This window comes from Platichthys flesus, chromosome 11 (assembly GCF_949316205.1).
Source record: "Platichthys flesus chromosome 11, fPlaFle2.1, whole genome shotgun sequence".
Classification (NCBI taxonomy): Eukaryota; Metazoa; Chordata; class Actinopteri; order Pleuronectiformes; family Pleuronectidae; genus Platichthys; species Platichthys flesus.
This window is the reverse complement of record NC_084955.1, coordinates 7,844,256-7,852,952: the sequence shown is the minus strand read 5'-3', so window position 1 is coordinate 7,852,952 and position 8,697 is coordinate 7,844,256.

The following is an 8,697-nucleotide window of genomic DNA, read 5'->3' as shown; positions in this document are numbered from 1 at the left end:
CCATCCCTGACAATATCCACTAGGCTGAGGCCTGCAATGTTCTGCCCGGCTCTATGGGATTGATCTGGTCCTCTGCCAGCCTTAAGAGGCTTAGAATCTTGATTCTGAAGCTCACCTCAGCACCAGAACTCATTCCTGACAACCTGCCTCTAAACTTCACTGGGTCTCAGTTTCTTGGTTTTTACTCCAGTCCAGGCTGAATTCTCACATCCAAAATCAATCCATCCATCAATACCGATTATCCTTTCAGGGTGGCAGGAGGAGCTGGAGCCTTCTGAGAGTTTCCAATGAAACCAATCCCCAATCTGGTTGCCTTGGTGCTTTGGGAGGAAGCAGGAGAGAACCCACACAAACAAGGGGAGAACATGCAAACTCCACACAGGATTAGAACCTTCTTACTCTGAGGCGTCTTGCTAAATTATAACTCACAGTGATGCTAAATCACAGCGCAACTCCATGAGTGTGTGGCAACAGCTGGGTTGTATATTCTCTCCTTAATTAAATCTGTTCGTTACAAGCATATTCATTGTAATGAGTGAATTGTTCAAACATTTTTAATAGCTCATTCATAATCCCTGATTGATGCTAGGATAACATTTCTTCAGTTGAAGGCAGCAGGAGGACTCCCTGGTTGTGTGTGTGTGTCGTCTGTTGAGTTACAATCTGGCAGCACAACATCCCTTCTGAGCAGCGAGCTAATGCCTCATAGAGGTGAAAAGCTGCCAATTTACACATTGCATTTCCACAATGAACGACGGCAAATCAATACACACTGAGACTCCAGCGAGAGTGAGTGAGAGAGATTTGTAAGAGAGACAGTTGTAAGGGTTTTACCAGGTGTGAAGTCTGTAGCTCTGCAAAAAGCCAATTGGAAATGTTAACAAATTGAAACTCTCTGAGCTATTGTCACCATCAAGCAGTTCACTGTTAGTCTGCTCTCCATCCATCTATCTGTATTCTCTCTCTTTTTAAGCTCTGCACTTCATTCACAAAAGTAGATTCAGTTTGCCATTGTAAATAGCCTGAGGTTTTGCTCATATAATGATCTGAAAGCAAATGAAAGAGGATTCATAGTGACTCTGAGGGGGTGATAATAAAGAGAGCACTGATATCAGTTGGCGAGAGCAAAGAAAGTGATTTTGAACATCATCTTTTGCCTCGGTGCACCTTCGGACAGGATATTACTTTCTGTTGCTTCGGAGTATACATTTCCTCTCTCAAGCTCATCTGGAAACTGGAAACGTAGAGAGCCAGCAGCTTCTTATCTCCCTGATAGAATTTGATATTCGTTCATCCATAAAGGACTAAGAAGTCTCCCACACATGATGCGGTTTAATTTCCCTCACAGCGAGCCAGGGATCTGTATACGGGTTGCAAATGAGAGCTGAAAACATGTTCTGTCGTCTCTTCAAACATTAAAAGCAGACCCCTTGTTGGGCTATTACCAGACAGTAAGAGGCTCCATGCTGAGTTGCTTGCTGAAAGAGGCCAGTGGTCCGTCGTTTTATGCAGGAGAAGGAATGATATTACCAGAGGTTGTCGGTGGTCCACTAAAGATTGTATCCGGAGTAAGAGCTATGCCTAATAGTGGTGAATTGACAGATGAACCGACATTATTTGGCATCACTTGTAGCAGAACAGAAAAAAATCCTTCTAACTGCATGGCCCATGCATGTTGTAGTCATCCCTATATCCAGAGGAAAGGAACATGTGTCAAATCCTCAATAGAGGATAAAGAGTTTGGAACAACGATAACCTGGATGATTTATTTGGACAAAAACTAACATGCCAGTCCAACAACTTTGTCACCAGGCCAACATGCTAAAACACAGAAAGGGACAAAGCAACACAGGTATTTTTGTTTAATCTCCAAAGCTGCTGCAGCTGTTTGGAACAATCTATTTGAATGTTGGAGCTCATCCACCTTCATTTTAGTGCAAAGCCATTTCAACTGAAGGAACTTAAGGTTTTCACCTAAAGGAAAGCTTAGGACAATATCAAAATGACTCTCATCTGTCAAGCCTTTGAGGAAACAGCCTAAAGCAGCAGCTACAGCTTAATAACAAGTGGTACTGAAACTCAACCAAACCAAACCTAGAATTACATATTCAGACGAAAAAGTATATAAAATAGACAACACCAAACACAAAAGCATAAAATTACAGAAAACATCCTGCCAGCCAAAACAAATCAACTATTCTCTGCATGATTCAGAGGTGTGAACTTGCTGAAGCTGCTGGAAGCCCTTTTATATCCCACAAAATGTCATCCAGAAACCACCTGCGCAATAATTCATACCAACCAATTAAATCCGGTCACCATGACACACGCAATAACCACTGCGAGACCATTAACGGCTGACAGACACAGACAGGCACCCACAACTCAACTTAAAGTAAAACACAATATGGATTCTATTGTGGTTTGTCCAGTTTCTATCACTACATCCTGAAGCATCCTGAGTGCCACATCAGTTCAATTACTATCAGTCAAAATAGAATTGAGCTTTTACTTTAAGGATTCTTTGAAAAACTGAAGAGACAGTAACCCCTCGGACATATGACTAAATATAACTGCTCACCGGAAAATGACTGGAAATGCACTTTGTTGTGTTGTTTGTTGTGTATTAATGTGTACGGCTGCAAATATGTCCATCGTCATTTATTTTATGCTTTACAAAAAAACGAAGGAATTTCACTGTAAGTGTCAACATGTAACCACATGGGGCAACATATAGAGCACATGTTAATCAGGAAAGCACATGTTATGACATGGCTTCCACATGGGTTTACAGGTACTTCACACATTTTACCTCCAAAATGTTCCAAAACATGTAAACACATGAATGCACACATCTGTTTTTCCACATGTGAAATTCATGTGGTTCCTTCTCTAAGGGATTATATTATATATTAAATTATAGTATATATATGATGACCGAAACAGTTTTGACAGCAAAACTGTAATGATAAAATGCTACATAATACTCAGCGGATGTCTTCTAGAGTTTTGTGAACGTGAGAGTCCTCTTCAGCAGTGCAGCTCTTTGATTGAATTGTTAAATAATGTATTGGTGAAGCATGACATGTAATTATTTGACACATTATCGTGCTGTGCAGTCGTCTAATGAAACATTCAGCACAACAGTTGACGTCATGTTTATACCAGATGATCAATGCTAAATTCATCTTAAACCTCTGCAGTTGGAAACAAGTTTGATAGGCCGACAAAATTATTGAGTGGAGCCAAGGGAAATTAAGGAGTTGGCAGTGATTTGTCAGTGTGAGCCACACCTTTCAAATTACATGTAGTCATTTGAGCAACACTTAATGTGGAAACTATTGATCAATGACGCTTGAAGATATAAACTCCAGATAATTTCACTGTCCAGTAATTAATCTTATTTTTTGTCATGCAAGAAGCCTGTTGCGCTTTCATCAGGCAATTTGAAACTACCAAATATGCAATTATGTAATTAAAAATAAAAACAAACAAACAACTGTATCTGCAATCGAACAAGAAGATGAAATATATATGCTCAGAAAGTGTGTGCATCCGAGTGTGTGGGTTTTCTGCTCTCAGCCACAGACTGGCAATGCAGGACTGCATCTGAGGCTTTATTGAGGCAACTCTAATCCATGAGCTGCAGGCCTCAGCTGCCATCACTGGTCTGCCAGGCCGAAAATAATTACATTTTAAATGGCTGTGCAAACAACAGCCACCACATTAGTGTGTTAATACAGGCCAATCACTTCTTCTAAAGAAAAAAATCGAAATAACAAGAGGAAACACTGCCTTCATTCTGTCCCCCACAGACTGATAAATGCACGGTAGTCTTCCATGCCCCGGGTGACCATTTATAACATTTGATTATTTATTTATTTCCCTAAATCTGCATAATCATTTTGGCTATAGGTCATATGCGAACAAGATGGGGAGCTCAGAATAGCATGCATTATTCATTATTATGCAGGGTACAGAGGGTACCAGAGGTTTATAAGATACGTGTGTGCGATTTACAAACTTTGTCCTTTTCTTTATCGCACAAAAGCTCCTCGGACTGGGATACCTGGGGCACCAGATAGTGCACAACGTGTGTAATGAAGAAAACGTAAAGATGTGGTAACCCAGATAAATGAAACGACTGTGCCCCGTTTGTGCTCTATCCATCCCAGTGTAAAAAAACATTTGACTTGATGTTGAGACCTCCCTTTGTGCGAGACAGAATTATGAGATGAATTAACAGCTAATGATAAAGAATAAATTGTGTAGTATTAAACTTGTGATATCTATTGCTATTAAAAGACATATATCCTGCGAAAATCATTTTGCAGGGGCCTTAGTGTATGTGTGACAAATTCAGTGAAAGTGTGCGTCACAAAACAAATTATAACATGACTCGGATGAGGTGAACCATAATGGCAGATGTCAGAAAACATGGGGTCAAGCTTGCTGTTAATATTGCAGTTGTCCTGACTCATGCTGCTAATCAGAGGGTGTAGGAGTGTACCTGTCGGAGGATGGATGGATGGTGTGGTGAGAGAGCCTTAGATCAGAGATAAATGACTTCATTAAAGTGTACGTCTCAGAAAGCTGGAATTAGCCACATGCCCCCACTCCTTCCTCCGCCACGGCAGATTATGAACACCATAAATCAATACGTATCTGTAAAACCATAATGGTCCCTCGCCTGCTTCATCTAACCTCCACAAGGGGGGGGAGGTGCAGCAGCCTGCAGCCAAGATAGCATACGGATGCGGGCCATTTCAGGCAATGATGCAGCACTTCTGGCTTTCTTGTGGCCCAGATCTGAGAAAACAGGAGCCCAAGTTCCATCATTTATGTGGATCAAATCTGGGCCAAAACAGTTGTGCTATGTGGGTGGGGCTTTCACATTCTGATTCATGATTTCTAACTTGAGTTTGGGTGATGGTGTTAGCGTTTGGGGAACTGCAGGTAAAGACTGTCTGATGTTAGCAGTTGTTTATATTCCCAGATTAATTTAGTCTGAATTTCAAATGGTACTTGAACTAATGGTCTTCCTATACAAATGCGCTTATACTGATTTGTGTGTAAGTTCTGGGAAGTTATTAGTATGAAACAGAAAGGTCCAGGTAGTTGTCCTCTATGATTCTGATATTGAAAATATCGTTTAGAAATAGGCCTGGTAGGGAGTGGTGGGGGTGATTTTCTAAGCTATATGCACTGATAATGAGAACCTGTCAACATGCTATTGGCAAACTGAGGATTAATCACAATTTTGATCAAAAGCTCACTTTCAACATCTCAAAATGTTTAATGAAATTCTTGAGTCATGTAAACCTTCCACATCTCTAACTGTTGTTAAATATGATGCCTACCCCGAATCCGATGGCTGTGTTGTTCAGGGGACATGCTTCTGCCGACCAAGAGGCCTTAATACCTCGAGAAAACTGGAGCTCCAATCCAAGTAAACCTCTTTCCCTCTAAATGTGCCAGCAACCTTGATTCAAACGTATCCCCCTCATACAGCATCAGTAAAAGGAGGATGTGTCAGATAGTTCCTAAGGACTAGTGGGCCCCAGGATTTCAATCCTATGCTAAGAAGAACAGAGAACAATGCTCAATCTGTCAACAGCCCAAGCTCCGAAAAAAACAGTTCAGACAACATTGTCGAGACATCCCTCCCCACAGGAGCCTTTCTGTGTTTTCAATTACAGTCATGGAGTCTCCTCTTGTTCTTCTGCGCTGCTCTGATAGAGGAAGAAAGTAGTAGCATCAACACTGTCAGGAATCCTGTCGGGAATCAAAGGATCTTTGTTCATTTCGAATGCAGCTCTGACAGTTGTGATGTATTTATTCAGTGTGATAAATTCTCCCCTTGTTTGTGAGAAGGTGGAAAGTCTGGAAATGCAAAATCAGTCCACTTGTCTTTCTATAAAGCTGTTTGAGCCTTTTCTCTCAGTCCTGTCGATTCTATGAGATGAGAGTCAAAGTCATCATTCAAGTCATCTGATTGGTCAGTAATTGGGCGGTTGACAGGTTTCAAATTGATCGCATTTACCATGAAGATTTACCCCAGTTAAACCTGAACCAGCTTCTGTGTCTAATACCTGTAGACTGAGTGTTATGTCAAGGTATGTTGGCTCATACTTATAGATATCCAAGTTTGTATGGATAGGACAAGAATCATCTTCAGAATAAAGAGACGGAGGAAAATAAAATGACATAATGGATAAGCAGTTTCCTTGAAACTGTTCTTGTGTAGCTGACTTCCTTTTCACATTTTTTAGTTAGTCATTAAGGGAATTGGCAACATACTGTGGAATAATTTATACCAATTAATTTCTCACATATCATTTATTACAAATTAAAATATTCCACTTTTGATTAAAAGGGAAATTCCATGAAGCATCTTGATGTAACAGTTGTATAAAGAAGAAATCAACGTTATGGTGTTGATATTCAACCTGGGAGCAAGTTCACCAACACATAAGCATTTTCTGTGTGAATCATTCATGACAGTCAATATAAACTGATATTGCAATTCTACATTTGTGTACATTTTTAAAAGCTAGGTGAACATTATCAGAACCCAAGATACAATCCATTACTCAACCCTCATCTTCTCTGTCCATTACAGTCTTAGTCATTAATGTCTGTGATTATTCTACTATAGTCTACTAAGACTCTTAGCTAACAAGAGCCATAATTTTGGTCTTGTCGGTCATCATGTTACAGAAAAGAAGAAAAACTGTTCTGGGTGCATTTTTCCACTAACCACAGAAGACTCATCTCAGCCATGGCCTGAGAACAACACACTAATATTAAATACATTAAGAGAACTATGGATTACATGAACTGTAATCTTTTAAAAGATTTAAAATGTATGTTATATATTATGTTCATATATCTTTACAGTTATATCATATGGGAACTTTACTAATGTTATTGTTCTATGCTGGATATTGAACGTAATCTACAGGAAACTGGGTTGCAGAGTGTATAGTCTACTCTATAGATACAGCTTTTTGTGTAAAACACTGAGAAAACTCAGGCGCAGACACAGGAGGCACAGGGGTGTCTCGAACAAGTTATTGTAAAGTTACTTGATGTACTGGGATGAGTGGGAGAGTGGAATCTGGCGTGTAGGAGGCGATGATGGAGTGTGGCGGGTGAGGCTGGGAGCGGAGAATGAATGGCAGTGGGTGATCTAACACTGGGCAGGTGGGCTGGTGAGAGGGTGATCCGGTTTTGTCCTGGAGCGCAAAGAGAGAGAGAGACACGTCAGAGCAGGCGAAACACGAGGAAACACAAAAAGCATTGATTGCACAAAAAAATACTGCAGGTGATGATGAATGGAAGGTAGGTGTGTGGACTGGATGGAGTGGCTGAGCCGATCACAGGGAGATGAATGAATGATGACTGCAGCCTGCTCACACACACAAACACATACGTACGACGCCCGACTTGAGTTATTCACAAAAAGCAGCAGCCAACACATCCAATAAAATCTAAATGAGGAAACACGGTGTCATCACTTCTAAATTGTTATACTTGCACTATTGCTATAAATCTGTCCTTTACTTCTTCTGTATCTGAGTGTTTTTTTTAATCTTTTTTATCAGATGTGTTGAACTCTGTGGCACCACTGCTGATTCATCATGTATATACAGGCTGTCCCAAAATCATTCTGACATAAGTGACCATTGAGTTTGTCATCGTGGTCCGTCAAAATAATTGGGTCAAAGTTGACAGTAGTTTCCTACTGAACAATCTCATGAAAAATAAAGTTATGTAATTTTTCTGTTATCAAATGAGTTCAGTCAGAGAAAAGCATTCATCATTGTAAAAGTTGATGGCGCTGGCTATATATTTTCTGCTTATCAACTAGTGGTGGTTATTGGACTATTGCAGTGGTCCTCCAAATCATGGATCGAATCCAAACCAAAATGGTTTGAGCAAAGTCTACTTTGTGCGAGTAATGAAGAAGAATGAAGAGCAAGAAGGCGTCCAGAAAAAAGAAATACTGTGGATCATGCATTTATGTCAATTTGCTCTGTTGGCTTGTTGTTTGCTAAATCCAAATTGACTTAGTGACAAAAATCAATGTCCAGGCTTAGAGGAACAGCGTGTCCCCCAAGATCTGAGTTCTAAATACAATTTGGCCGATGGCAGATTAATTTGCACACGACACTTCATACCCTAAAATCCATCCACGAGGCTCCTCCTTTTCCTAAATTCCATTCCTGTAGGCTTGTGACCACTTCCCTCGCAGCTATCAGCTGATCGAACACAGCTGTATGTAATTGTATGGAGCTTCTCACTCGACCTTCGCTGTCACGAGCGAAATAGGGCCCATCATTCATCCTCGCCATTACCAGCCTGCCTGCCGTGAATAATGCAATTTGTATCCTCTATGGAGTGCATCCAGAACAACAGGCCCTTCAATAAACAAACAGAAGATCGCAGTAGAAAATCCACTTACAGGGGCAGCCTGGCAAACTCTACGGCCATTAGAGGCCCACTCGGGTCGCGTCATTTCAGTTCGATGGATCCCTACCATATCTTTTTTAGAGGAGACCTATGATAATGAGCCTGCCAGTTTCACTTTGCTAAAGTGCTGGATCTCTCACTCTCTCTCTCACACACACACACACACAGACACACGTCATGAACTGTGGAGATTTGTGGTACCTGAAAATAAAAAGGTAAAGG